The following is a 17835-nucleotide window of genomic DNA, read 5'->3' as shown; positions in this document are numbered from 1 at the left end:
CCTGAAGCTCCCGTGATACTTCCCCTCCATCCTTACGGGCCAATGATAGAGGATGGCCATGATGGAGAAATGCAAGCCTACCAGTATTGGCCTTTCTCCTCTTCAGATCTATATAACTAGAAAAATAACAATCCCCCTTTTTCCAAGGACCCCACCTGGCTCACAGGTCTGATTGAGTCATTGATGTTTTCACACCAGCCTACTTGGGATGACTGCCAAAAACTCCTAGGCACTCTCTTCATGACAGAGGAACAAAAGAGAGTCCTCCTGGAAGCTAAAATATATATATATATATATATATATATATATATATATATATATATATATATTCTCGGACCAGATGGGCGACCGACACAACTTCCCAACATAATCGAAGCTGACTTCCCCTTGAACCGACCCAACTGGGACCCCAACACCTTTGAAGGTAGGGGGCATCTGTACACTTATCACCAGGCTCTAATAGCAGGTCTCTGAGCAGCCGCTAGACGGCCAACTAATTTGGCCAAGGTAAGAGAGATTATTCAAGGGCCTAATAAATCTCCCTCTATGTTTCTGGAGAGAATTATGGAGGCATATAGGAGATATACTCCTTCCGATCCTCAGGCAGAGGATCAAAAGGCATCTGTCACGATGGCCTTTATTAGGCAAGCTGCCATAGATATTAAAAGAAAGTTACAATGCTTAGATGGATTACAAGATATGACTTTGAGATATTTAGTCAGAGAAGCCGAGAAGGTATACTATAAGAGAGAAACTGAGGAAGAGAAGGAACAAAGGAGGGAGGATGAAAGAAGCAAAAGACAGACTAAGGCATTGAGTAAGGTCCTGGTCACAACAACAAATAGGCCAGAAATTAAGAAACAGGGAGACAGGAAGGGATACCTGGGCCCACGCCAAAGGCCACCCTTTTACTGTAAAGAAAAAGGACACTGAGCCAAAGAGTGCCCTAGAAAGAGACAGCCATGCCAGCCAGCTATTCTGACTCTGGAGGATGACTAGGAAAGTCGGGGCTTGGATCCCCTCCCCGAGCTCAGGGTAACTTTTGAAGTGGAGGGGACCCCAGTAAACTTTGAAGTGGATACAGGGGCAGTATACTCAGCCCTTAAGGCCCCATTGGTCCCTCTATCAAATAAAAGGTCTCTAGTTCAAGGGGATAATGTCAGTAAATATCAGGCTTGGACAACTAAGAGGACCATGGACCTGGGGAAAAGAAAAGTCCATCACTCCTTCCTAGTGATCCCAGAATGCCCAGCCCCATTGATGGGCAGAGATCTGCTCACCAAGCTCTGGGCCAGAATAACTTTTAACCCTAAAGGCCCCCAAATGGAATTTCTAAATCCTTCAGTAAAAACTCCTATAGTCATGGCTTTAACTATGTCAGTAGAAGATGAACATCAACTCTTTACACCCCCCAAGGCTGATCAAACAGGCAAGCTACCCCAGAAATGGATAATTACCCAGATGCCTGGGCAGAAACTGCTGGGTTAGGCCTAGCCATGAAACAACCTCCAATAACAGTGGAGGTTAAAAACCTCAGCCTCCCCAATTAATATTAAACAATATCCTCTGAGCAAAGAAGCTAAAGATGGGATAAGGCCCCATATTCAGAAATATCTGGCCTTAGGGGTCCTAAGGCCCTGTCAATCAGCCTGGAACACTCCCCTGCTACCAGTAAAAAAGCCAGGAACTGGGGACTATCACCCCATGCAAGACCTAAGAGAGATCAACAACAGAGTGCAGGACATTCATCCCACGGTACCTAATCCATACAATCTGCTTAGCACTCTGAACCCTGAGCGAAAATGGTATACTTTTCTGGACTTAAAAGATGCTTTCTTTTGCTTGCCTCTGCATAAAAATAGTCAGTTGCTGTTTGCTGTCGAGTGGGTAGACCCAGAAACCGGAACATCTGGTCAACTAACTTGGACCAAGCTCCCACAGGGATTCAAAAACTCCCCCACTCTCTTTGATGAAGCCCTCCACAGAGATCTCAACAACTTCAGAACTACACACCCCGAAGTCACCCTGCTTCAATATGTGGATGACCTGCTATTGGCAGCAGACACCAAGGAAAACTGTGAGTCTGGGACCCAAGCACTACTATCTGAGCTTGCTCAACTCGGGTATAGAGCTTCTGCCAAAAAGGCCCAAATTTGCCAGCAAGAAGTAATCTTCCTGGGCTATTCCATTAGGGGTGGTAAACGATGGCTCACTGAGCCCAGAAAACAAACCGTTGTGCAGATACCACCCCCATCTAACAGGAGGGCAGATGAAAAGGCTAAACTGACAGCCCTAAACAGAGTAACCATGTTAACACTTTCCACACCGGGGGAACATAAGTCAGGAGATTTAACTACATCGGAACACCCCGACAACTTAACGTCTAAGGACACTGACACTGAACTCCTTGACTACACTGAGCCCAGCTTGCAATTTCAGAAATCCCTATACTACGTTAAAAACGTACATCAACTCACTCACCTTGGTTCAAAGAAACTGCTGACATTCCTGAAGGATCAAGATCAGAGTTTTCCACTAACCGGCTCACAGTGAAAGAAAATAGCTGAACAGGTAACAAAAGCCTGTCGGGTCTGTCAATTGGTTAATGCTTACCCTTCCAAGCTTCCTGCAGGAAGGCATCTTCAAGGAACCAGACCAGGACAATTTTGGAAAATGGACTTTACTGAAATTAAGCCAACAAGGTATGGACTTAAATATCTCCTAATATTTATAGATACATTTTCAGGATGGATTGAAGCCTTCCCCACAAAAAAAAGAAACGGTGCAAATGGTGGTCAAAAAGATCCTGGAAGATATTTTTCCAAGATACAGCCTGCCTAAGGTAATAGGGTCTGATAATGGACTGGCGTTCGTGGCCCAGGTAAGTCAGGGGTTAGCCAGGACCCTGGGGATTAATGGGAAATTACATTGTGCTTATAGACCCCAGAGCTCAGGACACATAAAAAAATGAATAGAACCATTAAAGAGACCTTAACGAAATTAAGCTTGGAGACCGGCATAAAAGATTGGACTATGCTCCTGCCTTATGCACTGTTTCATGCAAGAAATACTCCCTCTGTTTCTTTGTGTAACCTCACCCCCTATGAAATTCTCTATGGTGCCCCTCCTCCAGTAAGGGACCAAACCCCAACTCTAAGACCTAATGATTCCTTTCACACCCCCTTGCTTGACAGACTTAAAGCTCTTGAAAGAACCCAGCGATACCTGTGGAAACAGCTGGCCACTAACTACCAATCTGGGGACGAAGGGACTCCACACCGATATCAAGTGGGAGACTTCGTCTATGTAAGACGACATCAGGTGTCATCCCTAGAACCCCGCTGAAAAGGACCATACCAGGTGCTACTTATAACACCTACAGCAGTAAAGGTAGACGGAATCACTTCCTGGATCCATCTCAAGCCTGCGCCCTGTCCAGACTCTAGCTGGAAATTGAAAAAGACTGGTAACCCTCTCAAATTGTGTATTCGCCGTGTGGATAAGGCTATAAACTCTCCCCTTAACCACCAATAGTCCTAACCCTCATCAGCCCGTTCAGCAGCGATGGCTGATCACAAATCCTACTGGACAGTAAGTATGGTCTATCTCACATACAGCCCCCTTAGGGACCTAGTGGCAATCTCTCCACCCAGACATTTGTCAGTTCGCTATAGGTCTTTCCTATTGGGATATCCCTGATGAAGAGGATCCCACTAAAATTCCATTAAATCCCTTCCGTACCATAGATAATGGAAACAAACGTTATGGATGTAGAGACACGCAAGCCAGATGCATGTTGGCTAACCTAGATTACTATGTTTGCCTGGCGGACTATCAAAGCCACAAACAGTCACGGCTGTGTGGGAGAAAAGCCGACTTCTTCTGTAAGTCATGGGGATATGAGCATACAGGGACTGCCTAATGGAACCCAAACCTCCGCCGGTTCTCAGACCATTGTCCCCTTTTTGAGGTAGCAAATACTGAGGTACCCCTCCACCCACTCAGTCCTCTCTTCTCCTGTCAGTGCCCGCTCCGGGTCCAACCAGGTTCTCTTACCAGCTAACCCAAAGCTCAAACCAGCTGAGGAGAGCCCTCAGACCCCTATCCAAGATGTAATGAAAATGGCCTTGAAAGTTGCTTTGTCATCACTGAAAACAGGTTACTAAAAATTTAAAGTCCCTCACAGGCTTTTTGGGATACTCACTCCCATCTTCCCCCTCTGTACCAGGCCCACAGAAAAGTCTTAACTGACCTTCTCCAGAAGTCTTCACCATGGCTGACTTTAGGACTTTCAGCAAAAGAGTCCTTATAAAGGATTTCACTATAGATAAACTTCCTCTTTTCATGTTGCCCTGTTCTACTTGGCCACTGACTAGAAAAATCAGCACTCCTAAGCTAGACACCCCCTTACTAATTTTTCACAAAATATGTGAACAAGGTCTCTGGCCTTGAGCTGGGGCTTCACAGAGATGGCTACATTTCTAAGATAAAAAAGTTACCAACTGGGCTCCATGGTAACAGCTGGCAGGAAAAAAAAAAGAAGAAAAAGCTCTCCCCCTCCCAGGTGTCCTTGAAAAGTTAACTTGCTCATAACAGAGAAAAAAACAGAAACAAAAACTGCTTTTTATAAACTTCTGCAGACTGTGAACTTCTGAGCCCCTTCCCTTACATGTTGGGTACAGAATTCTGAAACTACCTAAACTTGGGGTTCAGGGGATTAATTGATTACAACAGAAGCAATGCCCTCTGAATCTGGTTGCAACCAAATAGGACTGTTTCCCTGTCTTGGGTACTATCTTAGGTGCCTTGCCTTGTCCGTCCCTACAATAGTATAATTCTATATACTTAAACATTATTTATGTTTTCATAAAATGGTCAACAGATGTAATTAATTATGTAATGGTGCAGATGTTTCCCAGAGTGCTCTATCATGACACAGGTTCATTTGAAGATAAAATAGGGGGGCATACAACCCAGTTCCACCCAGGAACCTGTATTCCTCACTTTAGCCATCCTATTAGGAATAGGAGTTGCTGCAGGGGTGGGCACAAGAACCACTGCCCTGGTCCGTGGGACACAACAAATGACCCAATTAGAAACAGCAATGGACCAAACTTAAAGACATTAGAAACCTCCAACACAGCTTTGCAGGAATCTTTAACCTCTCTCTCTGAAGTAGTTTTACAGAACAGGCGAGGGTTGGACCTCCTCTTCATGAGAGAAGAGGCCTTTGTGCTGCATTGAAGGAAAAATGTTGTTTTTATGCCAACCATACTAGAGTTGTAAAAAAATCTATGAGTAAATTAAGAAGATGCCTTGAAGAGCGTCAACAAGAGAGAGAGACCCAAAAAGGGTGGTATGAGTCTTGGTTCACACAGTCCCCCTGGTTAACTACGCTTTTATCAGCCCTGGCTGGTCCTTTAATAATCCTCATATTATTGCTAACTGTAAGACCCTGTTTGCTCAACCATGTAATTTCTTTTCTCCAAGCTCAAATTGGACAAGTTAAACTTATGGTAATCAGACAACAATATACCCCACTAGCAGACATAAAATGTGACACCCCCCAAAGATCACTTTTATGATTAAAAGTAGCCAAAAGAAGAAGTGGGGAATGAAAGGTTAATAAAATAGGTACTTGTCACTCCGTTTTTCTGTATGCTTAACAAAACACTGTTGAAATCTTAAGAACTGTTTGCTAATCTTGTTCCCAGAATGTGCTGTCCCCAACTGCCAAACTGCAAAATGTAACTTCCCTCCCTGCCCTCTCCAAGGAAAGTATATAAGCTCTGCTTAAGCTGTTCTCAGGGCTCTCTCTTTTTGCTCTATTCAAGTGAGCTCTGAGCCCCAGCATGCTGGTCCCCAAATAAACCCTTTGCTGTTGCATGAGACAGTCTCTTGGTGGTCTCTTCCTCCGACACTCGCCTGACCTTTACACATTCACGGTAGTATTCCTCGAAGAAGCCAATATTATCCATTGCACAGGACTACATGGTATAGCATTTACTACTCCAGGCCAGTGTCATGGTGGCAGGCTAGATGTAAACTTAAAATATTGGATAGGGAAATGAGGTGAGGAAAGGAACAAGTATAAATTAGTGTAGGGAGTTGAGGTACAGAAAAGGCTGGGACTGGAGAGTCATGTTCAGTACTCAGTTTCAACACTTCTCATTTAAAGTAATAAGGTGCCATTCGATGTTATCTCTTAGTTCCCAGACCTATGTCTTTCAAAGTCCTTACAAAAAGATTAAGAGTCAATCCTTTTGCTTCAGCTTTCTAAGACTCGGGAATTACAGACATATACCACCATGCTGGGCCTGGACTGGTTGTTCTATCCTGCTTTTCTCAGTTTGGGGACAGGAGCAGCCCAGGGAAAACCCTACCTAATAGGAGTACACACAATGCTGAGCTGATGTGGATCTGGGGCGAACAGTCTGGGCCTCTCAGAACACACACTGAGCCCGGATCAGCTGAATTCAAGCGCCCATTCACCTGCTTCCCGCAGACAAACAGCTGTGACTCACCACTAATCCATCCGGCTGAAACAACTGGTTAGCCCTTCTGATCTTATGGAGGTAAATGCCAACCGAGCCTTCATAGGTAGTGGCCACAGGTTTGAAACGGGGCTTGGGAGAGACAGTAAGGACCCACCCATTGCATTGGTCACCCGGCAAAGGGAAATGAACTGTCGCCATTTGCAAGAGATACCACCATGGCAGAGAACTGACGTCACCAGATTGCGGCGGAGGAGATAACTTCATTCAAACCTGCGGCTACAGCATCAAATAAATCTATAGGAGTAAACAGTAACTCAGCAGTCAAACAGAACAAGAAGTAACATGAGCAACTTCAAAAAGCAAGGAAGAAAAGGAGTACAAACAATGCAGGACAGCCTAAATATTCAGGAGGACCTAGAGTCATCAGAAAAATGGTCATATAAAGAACTCAAGGAACACCTTAGACAGATGGAATGGAACCTTAAAGAGGATACGAGACAGCAAATTCAAGCAGCGAAATAACACATTGAGAATGAATTCCATAGACAGATAAAAGAAGAAGTTAAGCATCTTTATCAGGAGATAGAGATTATAAAAAATAATCAAACAATAATTCTAGAAATGAAGGAAACGATAAACCAAATTAAACACTCAATTGAGAGTATCACTAACAGAGTGGAGCAAGTAGAAGCCAGAACGTCAGATAATGAAGACAAAATATATCATCTTGAAAAGAGTCTAGCCAACTCAAAAAGGCTGGTAAAAAATCACGAGAAAAACATCCAAGAGTTATGGGATAACATAAAAAAACCAAACTTACGAGTCATCGGGATAGAAGAAGGTACAGAGGTACAAACCAAGGGAATGAGTAACCTGCTGAATGAAATAATTACAGAAAACTTTCCAGAAATAAAAAAGGAAACAGATATACAAATGGAAGATGCATACAGGACACCGAGCACACAAAATCACAGTAGACCAATGCCAAGACACATTGTTATGAAGATATAAAATATACAGAACAAAGAGAAAATATTAAAAGCTACATGAGAAAGGAGGCAGATTACATTCAGGGATAAACCAATAAGGTGAACAACGGATTTTTCATCCCAGACACTGAAAGCAAGAAGGTCATGGAACAATGTATTTCAAACACTGAAAGACAATGGATGTCAACCAAGAATTCTGTATCCAGCAAAATTAAGCTTCAGGTATGACAACGAAATAAAAATCTTTCATGATAAAGAAAAGTTAAAAGAATTTGCAGCCAGAAAACCAGCATTGCAAAGGATTTTGAGGAAAACACTACACGAGGAAGAAATGAAAAACAATAACCAAAACCATCAGTGGGAAGTGCCTCGGTAAGACAGAGGGCGAGGGGAAAGATAATCATGGAGAGACAAACTAAATTTTTTAAAAAAAGGATAAATAATCAAACATGGCTGGAAGTACAAACCATATATCAATAGTAACTCTGAATGTTAATGGCTTAAACTCTCCAATAAAGCGACATAGGCTGGTATCATGGATTAAAAAAACAAATCCAACAATATGCTGCCTCCAGGAGAAACATCTGATTGGAAAAGATATACACAGGCTGAAGGTGAAAGGATGGGAAAAAATATACCACGCACACGGTCCTCGTAAGCAAGAAGGGGTGGCCATCCTCATATCGAATAAAATCGACTTCAAGACTAAGTTAATCAAAAGGGATAAGGAAGAACATTATATACTGTTAAAAGGAACCATTCACCAACAAGACATAACAATCATCAATATTTATGCACCAAATAATGATGCTGTGACATTCATAAAACAAATTCTCCTCAAGTTCAAGAATCAAATAGACCACAACACAATAATTATGGGTGACTTCAACACACCTCTCTCACCATTGGACAGATCCTCCAAACAAAAGTTGAATAAAGAAACTATAGAACTCAATACCACAATCAATAACCTAGACTTAACTGACATATATAGAAAATATCAACCATCATCAAATGGATATACTTTTTTCTCAGCAACACATGGATCCTTCTCAAAAAAATAGACCATATATTATGCCATAGGTCAACCCTCAGTAAATATAAAGGGGTGGAGATAATACCATGCATTTTATCTGATCATAATGGAATGAAACTGGAAATCAATGATAAAAGAAGGAAAGAAAAATCCTACACCACATGGAAAATGAACAATCTGTTACTGAATGATCAATGGGTTACAGAAGACATAAAGGAGGAAATCAAAAAAATTCTTAGACATAAATGAAAATACAGACACAACATATCGGAATCTATGGGACACAATGAAAGCAGTTTTAAGAGGGAAATTCATCGCCTGGAGGTCATTCCTCAAAAAAAGAAAAAACCAACAAATAAATGAGCTCACACTTCATCTCAAAGCCCTAGAAAAGGAAGAGCAAAACAACAGCAAATGTAACAGAAGGCAAGAAATAATTAAAATCAGAGCAGAAATCAATGAAATTGAAACAAAAGAAACTATTGAAAAAATTAACAAAACTAAAAGTTGGTTCTTCGAAAAAATAAATAAGATTGACAGACCTTTAGCCATGCTAATGAAGAGAAGAAGAGAGAGAACTCAAATTACTAACATACTGGATGAAAAAACAATATCACAACAGATGCTACAGAAATACAGAAGACAATTAGAAATTATTTTGAAAACCTATATTCCAATAAAATAGAAGATAGTGAAGACATCAATAAATTTCTTAAGTCATATGATTTACCCAGACTGAGTCAGGAGGATACACACAATTTGAACAGATCAATATCAATGGATGAAATTGAAGAAGCCATCAAAAGACTACCAACCAAGAAAAGCCCAGGACCGGATGGGTATACAGCGGAGTTTTACAAAACCTTTAAAGAAGAATTAATACCAATACTTTTCAAGTTATTTCAGGAAATAGAAAAAGAGGGAGCTCTTCCAAATTCATTCTATGAGGCCAACATCACCCTGATTCCGAAACCAGACAAAGACACCTCAAAGAAAGAAAACTACAGACCAATATCTCTAATGAACCTAGATGCAAAAATCCTCAATAAAATTCTGGCGAATCGAATACAAAAACACATCAAAAAAATTGTGCACCATGATCAAGTAGGATTCATCCCTGGGATGCAAGGATGGTTCAATATACGGAAATCAATAAATGTTATTCAACACATCAATAGACTTAAAGATAAGAACCATATGATCATCTCGATAGACGCAGAGAAAGCATTCGACAAAGTACAGCATCCCTTTATGTTCAAAACATTAGAAAAACTAGGGATAACAGGAACTTACCTTGACATTGTAAAAGCTATCTATGCTAAGCCTCAGGCTAGCATCATTCTGAATGGACAAAAGTAAAAGGTATTCCCTCTAAAATCTGGAACAAGACAGGGATGTCCTCTCTCACCACTTCTATTTAATTTAGTCCTTGAAATACTAGCCAGAGCAATTAGACAGACAAAAGAAATTAAAGGCATAAAAATAGGAAAAGAAGAACTTAAATTATCACTATTTGCAGATGACATGATTCTACACCTAGAAGACCCAAAAGGGTCTACAAAGAAACTACTAGAACTAATAAATGAATTCAGCAAAGTGGCAGGATATAAAATCAACACGCATAAATCAAAGGCATTTCTGTATATCAGCGACAAAACTTCTGAAACGGAAATGAGGAAAAACACTCCATTCACAATATCCTCAAAAACAATAAAATACTTGGGAATCAACCTAACAAAAGAGGTGAAAGATTTATACAATGAAAACTACAGAACCCTAAAGAGAGAAGTAGAAGAAGATCTTAGAAGATGGAAAAATATACCCTGTTCATGGATAGGCAGAACTAACATTATCAAAATGGCGATATTACCAAAAGTTCTCTATAGGTTTAATGCAATGCCAATCAAAATCCCAACGGCATTTCTTGTAGAAATAGAGAAAGCAATCATGAAATTCATATGGAAAAATAAAAGACCCAGAATAGCAAAAGCAATTCTAAGCAGGAAGTGTGAATCAGGCAGTATAGCGATACCAGATTTCAAACTATATTACAGAGCAATAGTGACAAAAACAGCATGGTACTGGTACCAAAACAGGCGGGTGGACCAATGGTATAGAATAGAGGACACAGAGACTAATCCACAAAGTTACAACTATCTTATATTTGATAAAGGGGCTAAAAGCATGCAATGGAGGAAGGATAGCATCTTCAACAAATGGTGTTGGGAAAACTGGAAATCCATATGCAACAAAATGAAACTGAATCCCTTTCTCTCGCCATGCACAAAAGTTAACTCAAAATGGATCAAGGAGCTTGATATCAAATCAGAGACTCTGCATCTGATAGAAGAAAAAGTTGGCTCCGATCTACATATTGTGGGGTCGGGCTCCAAATTCCTTAATAGGACACCCATAGCACTAGAGTTAATAACAAGAATCAACAAATGGGACTTACTTAAACTAAAATGTTTTTTCTCAGCAAGAGAAACAATAAGAGAGGTAAATAGGGAGCCTATATCCTGGGAACAAATCTTTACTCCTCACACTTCAGATAGAGCCCTAATATCCAGAGTATACAAAGAACTCAAAAAATTAGACAATAAGATAACAAATAACCCAATCAACAAATGGGCCAAGGACCTGAACAGACACTTCTCAGAGGAGGATATACAATCAATCAACAAGTACATGAAAAAATGCTCTCCATCTCTAGCAATCAGAGAAATGCAAATCAAAACCACCCTAAGATACCATCTCACTCCAGTAAGATTGGCAGCCATGATGAAGTCCATCAACAACAAGTGCCTACGAGGATGTGGGGAAAAGGGTACACTTGTACATTGCTGGTGGGACTGCAAATTGGTGTGGCCAATTTGGAAAGCAGTATGGAGATTCCTGGGAAAGCTGGGAATGGAACCACCATTTGACTCTGCTATTGCCCTTCTTGGACTATTCCCTGAAGACCTTAAAAGAGCATGCTACAGGGATACTGCCACATCAATGTTCATAGCAGCACAATTCACAATAGCTAGACTGTGGAACCAACCCAGATGCCCTTCAATAGATGAATGGATAAAAAAATGTGGCATTTATACACCATGGAATATTATGCAGCACTAAAAAATGACAAAATCATGGAATTTGCAGGGAAATGGATGGCACTAAAGCAGATTATGCTAAGTGAAGCTAGCCAATCCCTAAAAAACAAATACCAAATGTCTTCTTTGATATAATGAGAGCAACTATGAACAGAGTAGGGAGGAAGAGCAGGAAGAAAAGATTAACTTTAAACAGAGACATGAGATGGGAGTGAAAGAGAGAGAAAAGGGAAATTGCATGGAAATGAAGGGAGACCCTCATTGCTATACAAAATTACATATAAGAGATTGTGAGGGGAATGGGAAAATAAACAAGGAGAGAATAGAATTACAGTAGATGGGGTAGAGAGAGAAGATGGGAGGGAAGGGGAGGGGGGATAGTAGGGGATAGGAAAGGTAGCAGAATACAACAATTACTAATAGGGCATTATGTAAAATTGTGGATGTGTAACCGACGTGATTCTGCAATCTGCATTTGGGGTAAAATTGGGAGTTCATTACCCACTTCAATCTAATGTATGAAATATGATATGTCAAGAGCTTTGTAATGTTGTGAACAACCAATAAAAAAAAAGATTAAGAGTTATACGATGATATTAACAGTATTCATAAGTTAAAGTGATTCATTTACGTAAACATTTTATGCTTTTATTTTCCAATTTTTCATGATTAATGTTTTATTTTTATAACTTTTATGTAAACTTTTTTGGGGGAAAAAATCTTATAACAAAACCAGTACTGAAAACCAGAAATTCTTTAACAAATTATTCTTATCGTTAGTTAATATTTATGAATAACCTAGATGTACTGGCCAGGACCAACATCCCAGATGGAGCCAGGGAGAGTGACCAGGTGGTTTCTTCACAAAGGTTATATTCTTTCAGGGGCAGGAATCGAGCCCCAGGGCCTTGTGGGTACTCAGGGAAGCAAAGGGCAGAGGAAAGGGCAAGAGCTTTCTTGGAGTTCAGTTCTTTCCTCATCTCTTTTCACATCACATCCTAACAGAGAGCATTACTTTTGCTATTGGGTAATCATTTGAACTGAGTTAAAATTAAAAGCTACCTATTTATTGAAGACGAGTTTTTAAGGCATTGCTGTATGTTTCTCATGCTACTTTGCATATAAAATGCAAGAAATATGTGTTGATGGTGCTATATTATGCAAAATATAGTCGATGTTACAGCCACAGGCAGCCTGCATATGTAATTACATTCCCATCTCACAATTGTTACAAATATGTTGTATGAAATTGGGGACAAATTGTCAACAATAGTGATTTTTTGCATTTAAATGTGTGCATAGTTTAATTTATACCTTGGTTTGTGAGTAACAGGCCAGACAATCAACTGTTTGAAAAGTAAAATAATTCCATCAAAAGGTTAATTTAGAAGAATGTAGGGGTTTTTTATTATTATTGTGTATACATAGACACAGTCCTACAGTGAAATTTCTGCACATGCTGTGAATTGGAATGTTCATGTTCTTATACTTTAGCAGTAATTTGGTCTAATCTGCCAAAAGGTTTCCCATGTACTCTAAATAATTGAGTTTAACTAGTTAATATGCAATTAACATTGGTAGCTTTCTGAGACATATTTCAGCAAAGAATTTGTTTATTTTTTTTTAACAATACACCCACGGGCATAAAGGGAAAAAGCATTCCAACTTTTTTTCACTCCAAGCTATTGCATAATCTCCCTCCAGGAATTAGCCACAGCAATTTAAAAGTAAATTTTTTTAAAGCTAACTTTTATTGAATACTTACTATGGTCTAGACATAAAACTAAGTCCTTTTCATACTTTCCCTCATTTTCTCCCTGCAATGATTCTTCCTTAGAAGAAGAAACTATGGCTCAAAATGGGTGTCTACCCACGGTCACACAATGTATAAGTGACTGAGCCAAATTTAAGCCCTGTACTGTTTGACTTGGAAGCCCTTGTTCAAGACAATTTCAATGTGATCTCTACTCACAAGCTCTCCTAAAAAAATGGCTCAGCCAGCAACTGGTTCAGACTATTTGGAGGTGGACTGTGTATTTTCAGGGTCATCTTGGGGTGGCAGTAAAGGAGAAGGGTTATATGTCTTTCATTAATGTTCATGTCAAGTAAAAACCTTGCCTTAGAGAAGACGACTAAATAATTATAGCAAGCCCTTGATGTAGCATTTATTATGTGTCAGGCACTGTCTAAATGTAATACATGTTTATTTTTAATCCTCGAAGCCCTACAAGTTAGGTATTATTGTTGTCAACCCTAATTTAAAGATAATAATTTGAGGCAGAGAAATTAAGTCAATTGCCTACGGTGACATGGCTGAGCTTCAAATGCCAACAAGCTGGGCCAGCTCCAGGTCTTAACCAGCATCTCACAGAGACTGTGTTCTCATGCTTAAAGTTCCCATTGTGTAATGCAAAGGTCAAGGCTTTTGGAAGTGCAGCTTTATTATTTGAAGTTTAGAAATAACACATATTTTTGTGAAATGTTGGGGAAGATAGAGGTAAATGACTCAACTCAATACATAGATACTGTTTTATTCATCTTTTTTGCTATTATGACCAAAGGACCCAACAAGAACAATGTAGAAGAGGAAAAGTTTATTTGGGGTTCATGCTTATAGAGGTCTCAGTCCATAAACAGTCAACTTCATTGCTCTGGGCCCATGAGGAGGCAGAACATCAGGACAAAAAAAAGTGTGACCAAGGAAAGCAGTTCAGAACATGACAATCACAAAGCAGGGAGAGATCTCTGATCAACAGGCACAAAATAGATACCCCCAAAACACTCCCACAGTAACATACATCCTCCAGCCACACCCTATCTGCCTACAATTACCACCTAGCTAATCCATTCAATTGGATTAATGCTCTGATTATGTCATGGCTATCATAACCCAGTCTTTTCACCTCTAAACTTTCTTGCATTGTCTCACACATAAGTGTTTGGAGGATGCCTCATATCTAAACCATAACAGATACTCTGTATACCCATGCTCTTTTTTTGTTCGAAACATTCTACACTTATATTTCCTTTGGCAAGATATACATGAAAAATAAAGAGAAAAGAAAAGTTTATGGTGAAAAAAATGTTATGACCATATAAAATGACTTTTTAAATATATATAAATGCCTTTCTTCTAGCCAGATAATCTCTAGATGACTACAGAAAGATTAACAAATGTAAAACAATACATTTGACTGCTGAGAATTAATGTTTAATTTGGTGTCCATAGTACACTCTTGGGCACAAGATGATTTTTTTTAAAAAAAGCAAAATAAAAATAGTATATTTCACATAGCACTCAATTGCTGGGAGCCTTCTCTAGGGCCAGATTTACGTAAGTTAATCAGTCAATTAATTCAATAACTGACCACTTATGTTAACCCTTTTCCTATTATCATTTCCATAATCCTTGGTCCCACAAAATTGGAGCTCAGACAAATCTATTAATCTGCTGCACATTGGATACCTCAGGCAGACAAGAAAAGAGAATCTCTCAATGTTCCAGTGCAGAAGAGAGGGCTGGGCCTGGAAAAAGAAGCCATTGAACTGAATGTCCCCTCTCCCCTGATTTAATTGTACTACACTGAATTGACTAACAAGGCCAAAATGAAAAAACCCATCCAATTATTAAGAATTGGGTGTATCCATTGCCCTTCATACACCATTGGCTTAATTTGCTTTGGAAAGCAATGCAGATCCAAGCAATTTAAATAGTTAAATATTAAGTAGACTCTTCTACCTGCCGCAGTCTTGGCTGGGCACAGAATCACGAGCCACTCAAGCAGGAACAAAACTTTATTTTGAAAAAGCCGCCAATACTCTGTAGGCACCGGCAAGCCAAACCCGGTCCTCCCACGCGGGCGTCTACCGGAACCTCCCGTCTCCCGGAACTGGGGGTCCCCCGGACCTCCCCCAGAATTTCCTCCTACTATCCTTCCCCAACCAATGGGAACTCTCCATGAGTCCCGTAACATGAGTCCGGTAGCAGGCCAGGGTGAACAGCGGGAGTCCAATTTCCATATGAATGTAAATCTTAACATAATCATATCTCAGTGGCTAGCTGGCGTCACTTTACAACCAAAGGTGCCATACATCGTATATTTGCTTGTGGCTCCTAGTATCTGCCCCCTTCTGTTTAATTAAGCAACAAGCAATGTGGCTAGGGACCGTGCCTGGTAGGTTGTCCAATTTAACATATGGTTCTTACCCGTCATGGGAGAACTGACATTTAGGCGTCAGCTTCCTGTCTTAGGTTGAATCCACTGTAATCAGATCAACCCGTCACTGACTACCAGTCCAGCATTCAGCCATGCTTGTGGATAGGCCTATGCACCAGTGGGGGGGTGAGGTTCTTGCCTCACCTCTGTTGGCCCCCAAATTTAGCCTTGGTGCCAGTGGGGGGGTGAGGTTCTTTGCCTCACCTCTGTTGGCCCCCAAATTTTAGACCATCACTAGTAGAAGGGAGGAGGATACAGAAATGCCACGACACCAAGCCAATTGATGGCTCCTTTGGAAAAATTGCATCACTGGTGACACCATCAGCAAAGATATGCCAGTATTACCACAATTAACATGGGGTGAGCTGGCAAGGAAATTGCATCACTGGTGACACCATCAGCAAAGATATGCCAGCAGTACCACAATTCGGTGCACCAGATGATATTTCACAATGTATGCAACTGATATATAGTCCAGGCAAGTTCTGCAAGCAGTTCAAATTGGAGGAGTCTATCAATATGTCCATTTCCTCCCAAAGTAAATCAAGTCCTTGATGGAGCATTACTTGTTGAGTTATATTCATTGATGCATCAGTTTATACAGTTTACTGTGATAGCTATCATAGAAACTGTAGTTTGGTTTTATCTCAGTCTTCACCGGAATTGGGATGGAGATGGAAATTCTGGCAATGATGCTAAAGAGACATTATCCTGAACACAATTATTAAATATAATGAAAAGGAAAGGTGAAAGTAAACAAACAGATCTGTTAAACTCCTTTAAAAACAATCCTTAACAGCTGTTTACCTAATTTAAATTAGTAAACAAACAGATCTGCTAACCATCTCTAAAAACAATCATTAACAGCTGTTCACCTAATTTAAATTAAACCATATAAATCACGTGAATAAAGAAAAAATTCGGATCCATTTTTTCATGAGCGCTCCTCATATAAGAAATATGGACATACACACATACAGACATACAACACAAAACAGAAGTGTGCACACAACATACAACACATAAGACAATAGTAAATAAAGGCCTTGTAACTATACCTAGGTGAAATCTCCATTGCAATGTTTAAAAACTCCACAGTCAAAAAAATAAAACACAGTCAAAAAATAAAACTGATCAGAAAAACATTAACCTAGGTTTGTATGAGCTCAAAATTAAAATAGAACTTTATGATGTGGGAAAAATGCAATAATAAAATAGATATTGAAAAAAAAACACCTTGGTTAATCACTGTCGCAGATGTAAGAATAACCAAGCTGGAGCTCTGGATGTCAGCTGTTATGGATTTGAGTCAAATCATCTTCTTTTTCTGTAGAAATTGTTTTAGTTAATCTCTCTGGAATCCAAATCAGTTGCTGTTCATCCTGTGGGAAAACACAGATGGCGCCCCAATTCCAGACTATCACTGGATCCGGGCCTTTCCATTGTCCTGTTAGAATATCTTTCCAAAGTACCTTAGGCTTATGTACATTTTGGGGGTACAAATGTCTTTCGGCAGCACTAAGTCCCGATGAATCCAAATTTAAAAAGTTTAGAGTAAAAAGGGTTATTTTAAGTTTATCTTTGGGGGATATATACCCCTTTCCAATTCCCTCCTTTTGTTTTAATAAGTACATTTTAATAGTTTGATGAGCTCTTTCAACTATGCCTTGTCCTTGTGGATTGTATGGAATTCCTGTTATGTGAGTAATGCTAAATGATGAGCAAAATTGTTTAAAAGAGGTGGAAGTATAACCAGGACCATTGTCCGTTTTTAACTGTTTTGGAACGCCCACAGTGGCAAAATTTTGTAAGCAATGAGCTATAACATCTTTAGTTTTTTTTCCGGCATGAAGGGAGCCCATCAAAAATCCGGAAGAGGTATCAACTGTAACATGTAAATATTTTAATTTTCCAAATTCTGGCAAGTGTGTGACGTCCATCTGCCAAATATGGTTAGGTATCAGTCCTCTAGGATTGACTCCAAGATTAACTTGTGGT

This window comes from Spermophilus citellus (genome assembly GCF_964194105.1).
Source record: "Spermophilus citellus genome assembly, chromosome: 10".
In the NCBI taxonomy this organism is placed as follows: domain Eukaryota; kingdom Metazoa; phylum Chordata; class Mammalia; order Rodentia; family Sciuridae; genus Spermophilus; species Spermophilus citellus.
Note: the sequence above shows the minus strand (reverse complement) of the source record.